The sequence below is a fragment of the Ictidomys tridecemlineatus genome, chromosome 1, assembly GCF_052094955.1.
Source record: "Ictidomys tridecemlineatus isolate mIctTri1 chromosome 1, mIctTri1.hap1, whole genome shotgun sequence".
Classification (NCBI taxonomy): domain Eukaryota; kingdom Metazoa; phylum Chordata; class Mammalia; order Rodentia; family Sciuridae; genus Ictidomys; species Ictidomys tridecemlineatus.
The window spans coordinates 154,805,847-154,820,683 of record NC_135477.1 but is presented as its reverse complement, the minus strand read 5'-3'; the positions used below and the strand labels follow the sequence as shown (position 1 = coordinate 154,820,683).

General features: G+C 32.7%; 1 pseudogene across 2 annotated transcripts in view; it reads left to right on the top strand.

The window, feature by feature from the left end:
* LOC120885658 (vesicle-trafficking protein SEC22b pseudogene) overlaps nucleotides 1-14,837 on the top strand; it is a 168,910-nt pseudogene that overhangs the window by 73,750 nt on the left and 80,323 nt on the right. Inside the window, exon 3 of one of the 2 annotated variants that reach the window (XR_013439019.1) lies at nucleotides 8,296-10,234. The exons of the other annotated variant lie outside the window; for it this stretch is intronic. The product of XR_013439019.1 is annotated as a vesicle-trafficking protein SEC22b pseudogene, transcript variant X1 (transcript). Of the gene's footprint in view, nucleotides 1-8,295; nucleotides 10,235-14,837 lie in introns of those variants that run through there. 2 annotated transcript variants of the gene reach the window in all.

Genomic DNA, 14,837 nt, shown 5'->3' with positions numbered 1-14,837 from the left:
CTTTGCTAATCACAATCAGTATCCCTACTTGCTTCTTTCTGCAATTGCACAAAGGTATAAAATTATCAAGTGGCAATTTAAACATCGGTACAGCAGAATCTCTCTTTGTGGCCTAATGGGAGCATTCCTCTCCTGAATACTAAAGTAACATAATTCGAAGTCAGAAAAAAAGGTTAGCAAAACTTGAGAATAGATTATTAAATATAATAGTGAGAACACTTTTTCCAATTATTCCTTTTGTTCCCTGGACTTATGGGATATAGAAAAACAATTTATTGGTTACCTACTTATAGTATCTATCTCACTGCATACCATGAAATCACAAGAATTATTTCCTGATGGCTGGTGATATAACTGAGTACTTAGTAAAATAAACCATTACATATCTCTATAAAGCCAGCTGCATTTAGATATTGGGGTTCATGATAAAACCAGAGAATTTTATTGTCACATTGATCACTTCAGTAAGCAAAAACATTGCTTACTGAAAATATAAATCCACATCCATATTGTTCTCTAATCCAGAGTGGAAAAATCTTACCAATTCCATTACAAAATATAATCAATATAATTAACCTACAATAGGTAGTTAGCTAGTCCCTGTATGTACAGGTGCTATATCAAGAATATAGAGTTGGGCTGGGGATGTGGCTCAAGCGGTAGCGTGATCTCCTGGCATGCGTGGGGCCCAGGTTGGATGCTCATCACCACATACAAAAAAAGATGTTGTGTCTACTGAAAAACTAAAAAATAAATATTAAAATTCTCTCTCTCTCTCTCTGTCTTAAAAAAAAAAGAATATAGAGTTGGCACTAAGCAATTCAGTGAAATCCTGTCTCTAAATAAAATATAAAATAAGGCTGGGTTGTGGCTCCCGGATAGAGTGACTCTGAGTTCAATCTCCACAATGACCCCCCCAGAGAATATAGAGTTAATTTATGCTATTAGCATAATTGCCATGTGTTTCAAGAATGCTAGTGATCAACTCACCAATGCCTTTATAAAGATTTTGTGGCCTAGTAGTGCAAGGGACATGATTAAACACCTTGGAGTGTAGCTAAAAGGAATTATCTTTACTATTACCTTGAGTCTTGTATTTAATCTTTCACACTATATCACAGAAGTTTAGGACATGCATTATTCAATTTAAGGCACTGTTGATTGTAGTACTGTTGTTCAGTAAATCAAGTAAAAGAATCAACATTCATATTCAGAAACTAGCCTAATAAATCCAGAATCCTCATAATTATGTCCATATTGATAAATATGGTCTAATCTAAAGTTATTTTTCTTCCTTTCTAACCCATTATTTGTACTATCATGCCCACATAAGTCTTCTGGGTTTTTACTGATATAAATCACCAATAGTTTACAGTATTAGTGATTTCTTTTTCTGTCCGATTTTGTATTTTTTCCTACTAGGCCATGCTGGATCTGATACTAAAGGGTGGAAAAATATACTGTTTTATGAGATTTTAATGCAGTTACCTTGAGTGAGGTTATTACAATATGTTTAAGCAAGGTCAGAAGTAGTTTGGTTAGACATGTTGTTATGTTCATGTGTTGGAAATTTGATCCCTAATGCAGTAGTGTTAGGAGATATTTGGGTAATGAGGGCAGCACTATCATGAATGGATTAATGATATTACCAAGAAATAGAGAGAACCAGTTGGACACTCTAATGGTCTCTTACCCATTCTTGTTCTTCTGCTAGGAGATGATACAGCAAGAATGCCTTCTTGGATTCTAGTCTTTTAATATTGAACTTACTAACCTCCAGATCCATGAGACAATAAATTTCTATTCATCATAAAATACTCAGATTCATACATTCTATTACAGTAGCATGAGAAGACTAAGACAAATAGAGAGCTGATTTAAAGGGAGATTCTGTAGGCTATATCTGAAGGTATATTAAATGAGTCCTTCATAATTTTCAAAGACTTCTCCCCAACAAGCACATTAATTCAGGTAAGGAACAAGTATAAGTAATAAATTCACTTTGCAATTTAGTCACCTGTAAATTAGATTCAATAACTGATTTTTGACCACATCAACCCTATGTCTACAAAATATATTATTTTAGAGCAGTTTATAGCCCTATAGTTTCTCTCATAGGAACAAATGAAGGCCTTGTGTTTAATATTTTTAATTTTTTTTTCTGTAGCCAGAAGCAACCAGTGTCCCAAATATATACGAGCATTCTTCCTTTCCACCACACATTATATTCCAATGGTCACTTCACCTGCTGAAGATTTGCCTTCACTGGCATATTTCATTGTGTGATCTCAGGTGATAATATATATAACCATTTGCTATGGAATATTTGTGCTTCTCACAGCTGAAGAAGCAGAGCTTAAGATTTCATGAAATAGCCTACACCAAACCTGTTGAAGCTTTTCTTAAAGGAAATTAATGCCATCTTTATTAATACTGAAAATCAAACAAACCTGCTCTCTATTACAAATGTAAAAATTATCTTCATCTTCCAAAACTGTGTACTATATAAAAATCTGTCCATATTATCTGGAAAAAGGCAATGAGTTCTTTGCTCAAAAAGAAAAAAAATGTCACAAACATCAGATATTCATAGAGAAATATATCCCCAACAACAGATTTTGAGATTTTAGTTATAGCATCCTATAACTGAATTTAGTAATCTAGTTGAAACTTCAATTTTTTTTGTCAGTTCACTCAATGATTTTGTAAGTATGTATGTAAAATCTGTCTTCAAGTAAAGAAGGTCCCTGGACCCTTGACGTAGGATTTTTTTTTTCTTTACCATAATGCAAAAGTGATACATGTTCAGTAGAAATTCTTTAATTTTATTTTTTTTTAACTTTTAATGGGCTAGTGATATGTAATATGAATACTGTCTTGTGGTGCTGGGCAGCAATGGGGTATCACAGTTTTCAGATAGGTGATCAGAATTTAAACAACTGATTAAATTTCAGCATAATGTGTTGCAAGGCTATGATGTTTGGTGGGTAAATGTGTAAAATGCATTTTTACAACAAATTTTTAAGTTAAAGTGGTTTTCTTGTGATGGAAAAACATCTTTAAGTCAAGGAGCAATGTATTTGTGATTATACTACCAAGAATCATTTTTTCCTTCCTGCCACAGTGTATGTTTTAAGTTGATTTCCCAGAAATAGATGTTGGGTGGAGATTTGCATGCAGTTGGTCATTTTGAGGAAGCCATTTAAATAATGAGAAAAACAAGTCTGTTTAGAGAATGAAGTTTAGTTAAATGAAATTGCAACAGAGACCATAATCATTCCTATAGACAGTCATGGAGTTGTGACTGTCTTCAAAGATGGCCCAATGTTTAGACAAAGATGATAGCCACTGTAATTCTCTTATTAACCACTAGTCACTTTTTGCTAAGTATACATAAAAGGTACGTAGTAGCATCTGCATGGATGTCTTATCACTGCATTAGTGAGGTAGTATGATATGATCACAAAAGAAAAAGCCTGAGCCTTAAGTTTTTGCTCTGGTATTAATAATAAAGTTATGATCTAGGAGACTATTGTCTTCTACCAACATCAGTGAAACTAGAAGACTAACTCATTAGTATGCTAGTAGATTTTCATAGACATCAGGAAACTATTAGAGCTTGCTACCACAGGAGATGCTCTCCTACCTCTGGGATATGGCTGTTTGGATTCCCTGACTCAGATCCTCAGAGAGTTGATATCTGAACATTGGAATGATCATCCTGGCCCCTTGGCTGTATTTAACAGTGTTCTCACATGAATTTTATGCATCAATAACCTCAAGAAAATGGTCCATCTCAAAATCTCATGTGAGTTCATCTAATAGGAAAAATCCAATGCATGTTTAATCTCTGGTGGAAAAGAAACTCAAGAACTGTAAATTTTACTTTTTCAGTCTATTGAACCAACAGAATGGATAGGAGGTGAAGAGATCAGAAGGGTGAAAGATACAAGCTGTTGAGATGTATCCTAGGGCGTTTCCCTTTGGAAAGCTTTTGTTTTTGATTCTACTTGAGCCCTCACAATATACTTACCCAGAGTCAAGTTGTATGTTTTCATCCTGGTTTTTCTAAGGCACAGATATTGTATATTTGAAGCCATTTTTGTGTGAGCACAAGATTATGGGTATGTGCTTTCAGAGAGCTCCCCAACCCTCAGAACTAAATCAGGTTGCCTTATTTTCTTCCTGCTCAGATAAAAAAGAAAGTATATATATATATATATATATATATATATATATATATATATATATATAGTTTGTTTCTTTGTTGTTTTTTTTTTTACTTTTCCTAGTGTAGACTTTCATTAAGTATACAGCCCATTTAAAGTACAATGTGCAATTTCTTTTTTTTTTTTTTTGCAGTAGTTACAGATATAAACAAGTTTTTGGAAACCCAACTCTCCTACTTTTATGTGGAAAATATATCTCAAATCCCAGAATGGCAAGCCAGCAGTTTATAGAATATAAAATGTTGGTTTTTATTTTTTGCAAATTTTTAGATATTTTTCTTTTTTTCTTTTTCTAGCAAGTTTTGTTTCTTTCTTTCTTGAATGTTCAGATATGCATATAAGTGTAGACTTATTATTTTTCCAGAGTTTCTAGGTGGTTTTGGAGGGCATTTAATGCATATTTTTGTCAGATTTCTGAATCAAGTCTTCAAATTATCTTTATTCCAGTCATTTAACCTCACTAACTATAGCCTGGTATAAATCTTTACAGTTTATTTATAGGTAATTGATTTTTCCCAATGAGGAATTGGCAACCCCCCTTAGATTTTTACTTTAAAATATTTTCTTGATGTTATTACTAGATTATTTCATACAAAAATACTCTTGATCAGCTTCAGAATATTTTATCATGGATATAGAAAAATTCAAAGGAATTAAATGAAGTAAACTGAAAAAATCTCACTTGGAACACAAATTCCTTTAGAAATATTCTGCAGATTTAATTTCTCATATACTCCACAATGAAAATAATGACTTTCTGTTACTGAATCAATATTTGGTGTTTACCTTCAATCCTCATCATTTAAAAATGAATACAAAGTTCATGACAACATGGCTCAACCTTAATGTTAAGTGAAGTAATCCAGGAACAAAATGACAAATATATGTGTGATCTTACTTATATGTGGAACCTGAAAAAGTAAACCTAATAGAAGCAGGAAACCAGGGTGGGGTGATGGGAAAGAAGACTGGAGACATGTTGACCAAAGGATGCAAAATTACAATTAGGAAAATTAAGTTCAAGAGTTTATTTTATATCAGTCTGACTACAGTTGCTAGCAATATGTTGAATATTTGTATATTATTGAAAGTAAATTTCAGGTAATATTACCACAATTAAATGTCCATTAGCTTGACTTAGCCATTCCATGATGTTTGTGTGTAAACATCATGTTGCACACCCAAAACACATAAAGTTTTCATGAATTAAAAATAAAAAACAAATTAAAAAAAGATAAATACAAGAAAATTAGAGGAACTTGCTTACATGAAATTTATATTGAGTAGATATAAATTAGACTACTAAAGAAGATACAATAAATGTGTAATGAGTGCAGAGTAGAATAAACAATTATATCTATTATTTTTATGGACCTTAATATGCTAATAGGGTAATGTATTCATAAATGTTAATTCAATAGTTCCTCATTAAGTTCTTGGTATATTTATAGTACCAATGGTATTCCATACTGGCACTTAAAATCTATACTGAAAACAGTTATAGAATTTAGACTGATGCATTTAGGTAGGTCAAAAAACAAAAATAAAATTTAGCAAATATTCCTGCTAACAGCATAATTTAAACAATATTAAATATTCTGAGAAGCTTGCATAATAACTATTATAAAAGTATCCAATTTAGCAGATACAATGATTTTAAAATCTCCTTAGGAAAGAGGGAAATGAAAAATCTATAAAACAGTAAGTAGTAAACAAAATACTTGGCCTTGGTAAATCTTGGTTAATAAAGGAATAATTTATAATCACCTACAATTAAAAATGGTTGTACATAATCCAGCTGTCTTTGTAAAGAACTGATTGTGCTAGGTTAATTTCTTTTTATAGTTAAATTAGAGTTTTAATAAGCAGGGAAAACTGAAGGATGTGGAGATGCAAGTACAAAAGTTAGGTTTTAGGTTTTTACTTTCTCATCAAGCTGAAAAATGCTTAATGGACTGTATTTAATTTATTTTTAGAATTCCTGGACTTACAGATTTCAATGATAGTATCTGCATTGCTTTGCAAAAACTTATATTCAATACAAATATATTTGTTAATCAATCCTTTTTTTTCTGTAAAGAAAGAGCTTTGCTATAGTGTTTGTTTTTACATATGGTTATCCTAGAATAAGTAGAAGTTTTGGTTTGGAAGCATTGGTTCCCATATAGTTTTATTTGTTACTTATTATCTAGGCAAAATATTAATTCACTAAAGTGAACTATAATCACTAATATAAGTGCTCATTTATTATACTTGCTATTAGAGTCAAATATGATTTATATACTTTTTAACCAGAAGCATGTTTTTAAAATATCATTTCTAAGATCCTGCATTCCCCTCCTTCTCGAGATGTCTGTTGATATAATATTTTCCTTTTTTTCCATTGGTTAAAAACTATCAGGGTAATGATGTAGATCAGTGGTTGAGCACTTCCCTACAATGTATGAGGCCCTAGATTCAATTCCTAGCACTGCAAAGAAACAAAAATCATTTAAAAAATTATATCATAGTTTATCGTTTTATAAACAGCTTAACTATTATATTTATAATTTATCAATTGGATACTTTATTTTAAGAAATATGTCAACAGCAATACATCTGACTTTTCTAAACTGGCCAACTTAAAAGAAGTTATTAAAAATAAAAATTGTATTATTATATTGGGTTCATGTTTACAAACACATACACAAATGATACTATAATATGGAACATATGTATTAATATTTATTCTTGTACATTATCTATTATTAGTAAGTTTCTCCAGATAAAAGAAATAGGATGGTGATATCCAATTGTCTATGTGAATACATGTGTTGATAGATCTATCTATCTATCTATCTATCTATCTATCTATCTATCTATCTATCATCTATAAAGAAGTTTATTATAAGCATTTAGCTCATGCAAATGTGGAGGCTGACAGTTTCCAAGACTTATAGGTGAGTCACCCAACTGGAGACTCAGTATTGCTGGTGTACTTCAGTTCAAGCCCAAGGACAGAAAATAGCTAATGTCCTATTTTGAAGGCTTGAGGAATTCTCTCATTCTTGGAGGAGAGTCAACAGTTTTTGTTCTATTCTTACCTTCAAGTGATTTGATGAGTTCTATCCCATCAGACAGAGCAATTTGGTGTACTAAGTTTACCAATTTAAAAGTTAAATACCTCCCAAGTATCTTCATAGAGACACCTAGAATAAAATTTGACTAAATGTCTGAGCATCAGTGTGATTCAGTCAAAAGGACACATAAAATTAACCAATGTTCATTCTAATCCTAAAAATGTTAATTAGTTGGACGTAATGGCACATACTCGTTATCCCAGTAGCTCTGGATATTAAGACAGGAGGATCATAAGTTCAAGACCAGTCTCAGCAACTTAGTGAGGCCCAAAGCAACTTAGTGAGACCCTATCTCAAAATAGAAAACAACTACAAAAACAAAAAAGGGCTCAGGATGTATATAGCTCAATGGTAAACTACCCCTGGGTTAAATTTCCAGTAACTGACCCCCCCAAATATTAACTAGGTTATAATTGAATATATATTACACTTTAATTGTTTGCTATTGTGCCAATAATTAGACTATAACTACATTATTTAAAATGTTTCTACTGAGAGGTACCTGTTTTTATCATGACTTAAAACTTGGTTTTCTCCAAAGAACTACTTCCACATTTTGAAACAAATTCAAGTAATATTTTCATTTATTTAAGTGCTAGTAGATAATTACTTTTGAACTCATTTGTTGATGATTTTTCCTTATACTATTTCTAACAGATTTTAGAGCAATGCTATATTTCTTTATGATTGCTTCCTATGATTTATTTCAATACTATATTTTTTAATAATATTCATAGTTGAATTTCTGTTGATAACATTTTATTATTGTTCTATGTCTGTGGTGGTGGCAAAGAGAAGATATACTTAAATTAAAAAAGCACTTGGACTTGGACTTTGCACATGTGAAGAAATATTATAAACTATGATTGGATTTTTTGTACTGTTATATACTATTTTGTCTGTTGAACTAATGTCAATTAAACTGACATTCATGAGTTGTCTCTTAGGGAACTGAGGTGGAGGTGTGACTGCTGCTGCCGTGGAGGAAGTGAGGACGACGCCCCGGGCCAGTGTTGGGTCCCTAAAGCCAGCGAAAATGGTGTTACTGACGATGATCGCCTGAGTGGCAGACAGGCTTCCGCTGGCCGCCTCCATGCAGGAGGACGAACAGTCTGGCCGGGACCTTCAACAGTATCAGAGCCAGGCTAAGCAACTCTTTCGAAAGTTGAATGAACACTCCCCTACCAGGTGTACCTTGGAAGCAGGAGCAATGACTTTTCACTATATTATTGAGCAGGGAGTGTGTTATCTGGTTTTGTGTGAAGCTGCCTTCCCTAAGAAGTTGGCTTTTGCCTACCTAGAAGATTTGCACTCAGAATTTGATGAACAGCATGGGAAAAAGGTGCCTACTGTGTCTAGACCTTACTCCTTTATTGAGTTTGATACCTTCATTCAGAAAACCAAGAAGCTGTACATTGACAGTCGTGCTCAGAGAAACCTAGGCTCTATCAACACTGAATTGCAAGATGTGCAGAGAATCATGGTGGCCAATATTGAAGAAGTGTTACAACGAGGAGAAGCACTCTCAGCATTGGATTCAAAGGCCAACAATTTGTCCAGTCTGTCCAAGAAATACCGCCAGAATGCGAAGTACTTGAACATGCGTTCCACTTATGCCAAACTTGCAGCGGTAGCTGTATTTTTCATCATGTTAATAGTGTATGTGCGATTCTGGTGGCTGTGAAGTAGTGAATCCAGTCATTGATAAGGGAGAACCTAGAACCTGGCAGGTGTAAGTTTTCAGGAAGCTGAGCTCACAGAAATGTGTATTAGAATTCAAGTGGAACTTCTGCCTCTAAAGACCTTGCAAGAAAAGACATCCTGAAAATGAAAGAGTACGCCTCATTTAATGAAGCTTAACCCTTTGTGGAAAGTCTCTTTTGGGGGCAGAGGCTTTCTCTGGGTGCTAAGCCATATATGTTAGGGAGCAGTAGATTATTTTATTTTGTTTTTCCCCTCCCAGTACATTTTTAACAGCACTGACTGGGCATTCTCATTCTCAATGGAGCCATTAGTGAGATTTAAGGTAGCCAATCTGTGCTAGCAATATTCTGAAATTCCTTCAAAGAAGGCAACCCTTTGGGAAGTTCTTTTGACTTTAATCAACATTCCTTTTGTTGGTGACATTTGTGATTTTCAGTAATCTGAGTTTTTTCTGCCTTTCAAACAAGACTTCAAGTATGTGAAGGTTAATTACTCTGCTGCACCAATCCTGTCTGTTGGCCCCTATAGGAATTAACCTTTGTTGTTTTCCTTTTATGCTATTTTGCTTGTTGCACAATTGCTGTAGGGTTAAATGAATTAAATTAAGATGCCTTGAAATTATAAAGCACTCCTTGATTAAGAAGCTAAAATTTTTCTCTTATTTACTCTTTAAACAAAAGACTTAGTTTGGGACATTATTAATTTTATTTCTCAGCTTCTTGTTTATATTATTATAAAAGCAGGTATAGCATAGGATTGCTAGAGGCCCCTGGCTTAAAGAGAAGGCCCAGCTCAGTACTACAGCTTTGTCTTGCCCCTTACTTACATTATAGTTTTCCCTACTCTGTTTTTTTTTCCTGCTAACATTTTAAAAATTCCCCTTTATCCATTAGTTTCATGTCCCATGAACATCCTTTCAGGATATTGTCACATTTCAAAATGGAAACTGTTTGGCTATATAGTTAATTAAATTTGAAATCTCTGCAGATGAACTAATCATACTGCTACATTTATCTAAGCAAATCTGAGAGCACCTCATTCCTGTTTCAGTTTATGCAAAGTATTCAAGAATGTTCTAAAGATAGAAATTCATTTATAATGACTTCTATTAACCAATAAAAGTAACTATAAAAAAAATTAAAAAAAAATAAACTGACATTCATGATTGAAAAACAACAAGAATACCTGCTGTGTCATTTATTTCTGATAGGACACTTTTGTTTCAAAGTTCCTTATATCAATTTCTATAGATATTCATATCATTTCGATATCACATAAATTAGGGCAACCATGCCAATCTATGATAAGTGAGGCCAATCTGCATTCAATATTTGTGTCATAAATATTTTATTGGTCTCTTTCCATTTTGGTATATTATAAGAATATTATATATAAAAGGTGTAATGAAATTGATGCACAGGGAAAGGAGTTCCAGTACTGACACCCTTCTTAAGTGATTATTTTTTATATACCACTGTTATATGGGACTAATCATGTGGCATGAAAGCCTTTTTTTCATTCTTGAAATAGCCTTTCTAATATCACATTGCTTTTTCACCAAGTTCAGAGGATTGTGTTCTTTCTCAGTGTATTATGCATGTGATTCTGTAGGAGGAACAGTAAAAGTGAACGTTTCCAAAGATTCTAACTCAGTGTTTATTTCCCCAATATTCCTCTTATCTTATTAAACTCTGGGAAAAATGCCTCCTTTTTGAAAACAGAAAACACTGTTAAAAACTGATAAATATTTACACATGCGGTAACCATTCCTTTTTTCCAAGAGGAATAATTTTCTTTCTGCTGACAAAAGACTTAGATTAATATTTCTGATAATGGATTTCAGTATAAAGATTAGGAGAAAAATACAATGACATTGAACAAATCTTGTCTTTGTTTTCTGTTCCTATAACTGAATTTCTCATGATGGGCACTTTATAAAAATGAAAGTCCACAGTCGGGAAACTGCAAAGTCCAAGTTGAAGTGGTACATGTGGTGAAGGCGTTCTTGCTGTTAGGAATCATCCACAGTATCACAAAGAGGAACAGGACATCACATGATGAGAAGTGTGCCTGTGAGAAAATGAGACCAAATGAATTTTATTAAGATTCTCCCTCAAGATAGCTAATTGACATGTTAAACCATTGTTTCATGAAAGGATAATCAACTTATAAAGAAAGAGTTCTTAAGATCTAATCACCCTTTAACAGTCTCCCTTGGTTATACCTCTTAATTCTTTACAATGGAGATTGAATTTCAACATGAATTTTGATAGAGATATACTAAGAACAACAATTCTCTCATATAAGATGAGATACAATATGATTTGGTGGTGGACACAGAGAAGTTAAAATTGTGTTATTGTAACCCTCAAAGAAACAAATAATAATTTTTATGAGGTGAAAGTGTTGTAGCTAGTAGTAAAAAAAATCTGAAAATGGACCACAGATTTAAATAAATGTAACTGTAACAAACTTTCAAAAACTATGAAATTCCTAGGAGATAACATAAGAGAAAATCTGGATGACTTTGGGTGGTTGAATCATATTGCAGTTGTATTTTTTTAATTTTTTTGAGTATCCTCCATGAATTTTTTCATAGTAGCCAGACCAATTTACAGTTTTACATATGACCAACAGTGTACAAAGATTCAACATTTATTATCTCTTATCTTTTACATAATAAGCATGCTATCAAGAATGGGTCGTTCTCTCATTGTAATTTTGATTGAAGTTTCTCTAAAAAATAGTAATATTGAACACTGTTTGCTGTTGTTATTTGTATTTCCTCTATGAAAAAATAAAATGTCTGTTCAGGTTCTTTGCCCATATTTTAGAAGTAAATTATATTGTGTGTATATGATACAATACTGTGGGAAAAATATAGATAACACAATATTTATTAGAGTGAATTAGATTAGCACATATACCTTCTCTTTCACTTTTTTTCATAAGAAAAGCAGATAAAAATATACTTATTCAACAAAAAATTCTAAATGCAATTTTATTAACTTTAACTTTTGTGTACTTCTTTAGATCTCTACACTTATCCATCCTAACCTTTCTGCTAGTTTTAATCAACCACTGTTTCCTTACCTCTGTATATTTGAGGCTTTTTCAAAAAATTACACATATAAGTGAGATTTTTCTTTCTTTTTCTGAGTTATTTCACTTAGCAAAATGTCCTCCAGGAACCCCTCCCCCCATGTTGCTTCAAATAGCAGGGTCCACTGTCCTTTTTTTTTTTTAGGCTGAATAATAATTGTAGGTATACACATAATCACATCACATTTTATTTATCTATTCATAAATCTATGGGCATTTAGGTTGTTTCTATTTCTTGGCTGTTATCAATAATGATGCCCTGAACATGGGGCTACAGATACCTTTATGAAGTAGTGATTTCTTATCCCTTGTGCATATGCCCCAAATAGGCCACAGGATCACATGATAGTTTTATTTTTAATTCCTTTAAGAGCCTCCATACTCTTTTCTATAATGGATGTTCAATCTACATCCCCACCAATGATGTCTTGGGTTTCTTTTTCTCCATATCCTCATCCATGTTTGTTTTCTCTTGACATTTCGATAACATCCATGATTATTAGTGTGAAGTGATTTGTCATAGTATTTAATTTGCATTTCTCTAATGATTATAAGGTGTTGAGTAATTTTTCATACACTGTTAGTGATTTTTATAATTTCTTTAAAGAAATGTCCATGTCTGTTGTCCACATATTTTCACCTTAGGAAAAAAAACCTTAAATTGTTACTTGTTTTTCTGCTTTTGTGATTTTTGCTACTGAGTTTTTGGGCTTTCAATATATTTTGGATACTAAACCTTTGTCAGACATGCAGTGTGCAAACATTGTCTCACATTCTTAGTTATAATTTTATGGATTGTTTTCTTTGCTGTGCAGAATCTTTTCTGATTGATGTGGTTTTACTTGTTTTTTTGTTTGTTTGTTTTGTTTTGTTGCCAGTGAATTTGGTGTCACATTCAAAATAATATAAATGAATAAATAAATAAATAAATAAATAAATAAAAGAAAAACTGTCAGGACCAACACTAAAGAAAATGTTTCCTACATTTTTCTTTGAGGAATTTTATTTTTTAGAGCTTACACTAAAATTTTGTGGCTAATGTAAAAGTCTAATTTGATTCTATTCCATGTAGATATTTAGCTTTCCCAGGACCATTTGGTGAGAAGTCTTTCTTTCCCCCTTTTTGTATTCTTAATTCCCTTAAGATTAATTGAAAATATATGTAGGGGCTTATTTTGAAACTCTGTATTTGAGACTTTCTTTTAGTCTATGTATCTATATTTATGACAGGACCATACCATTTTTATTTCTATAAAATCAGAGAGTAAAAAAAATGTATACATGGAACATCTAATGATATAATATTTTGAATCATAAAAACATTCTTATAAAAAATGTCATTCTATTATAAAAATGTGCAAAGGAGACTCAGTGGAGAAAGGATAGTGTTTTTAACAAAGAGTTTTAGAAAATTGTTATTCTCACAAAGTGGAGAGGTTTGAGGTAGAAAGTGATCTTTTTCACATTTTTTTTTCTAAAGGGTGTATAGCTCATGGTATTTCTTGTATGCTACATTGGTCAAGATTCTCCAGAAAATTAGGACCATATATGTGAATGCTATGGAGAAGCTAAACACCATGTATGTATATATGAAATTGGCTTACACAATTCTGGAGTCTAAGAAGTCCCAAAATTACAGTTTACAAATTGGAGACACAGAGACTGAGAGTTGGTGGACTCCAGATCAAAGATAGCAAATGTTTCAATGCAAAACTACAGGATCTATGTTTGAACTCAATCTGGAAAACTTCTTTATTCCTTTCTTTTTATTATTCTCAGGTCTTTATTTCATTGGATGAGAATTTAATTCATTGGATTCATTCACACAAGAGAGATAAATCTGGCTTACTCAGACTACCAATTCAAATGTTATTTGAATTAGAATCCAGAAAACATCAGAGACACAAAGAAAAATATTTGAACAAATGTCTGGGCACTCTGTGACCCAATCAAGATGACATATAATTTTAAACTTTGCATATGTCCTCTTTGATAAAACTTCTTCACACTCTTATAGTAATGAGCTCCAGGTGCATTCAGCAAACTTCATAGAGGTATTCAAAGGTATCTTTGGTAAATAAATAAATAAATAAATAAATAAATAAATCTGTGTAAGATCATTATCTCAAGGAGAAAACAAGAGGTGTAAATTTGAGTAGGAATATATATGATTATAGTAAAAGCTGTTGAACAAATTCAAGCAGGGTTACCAAATGAAAATAGAGTGGAATAAAATACTAAGGAAAGTGTATTTATTTTTCTTTTTTCTTTTCTTTGGCAGGGGGTAGGAGGGGAATGCTGGGGACTCAATTCAGGGCCACTTAACCTAGACACATCCCTAGCCCATATATATATAGCTCAATATATATATATTGAGACAAGGTCTCACTAAGTAGCTTAGGGTATTGCTGAATTGCTCAGGCTGGCTTTGAACTCATGATCTGTCGCAGTATGGCTGGGCACAAAATCAGGAGCCACTCACAGCTTTGTAGATTCAAACAGCAATTCTTTATTCCCGAACTCACACCGGCCCTCTACACACACGTTCTGGGGAAATCCAAGTTCTGCCGCCAAATTCACGTACTCCACCAGGCTTTGAATCCCAAATACTTTCTGAATTCCAGGAGAACTCAATGGGAACTCATGCAGCAGGATACACCCTGTTCCCAGCAGCAATAACCTT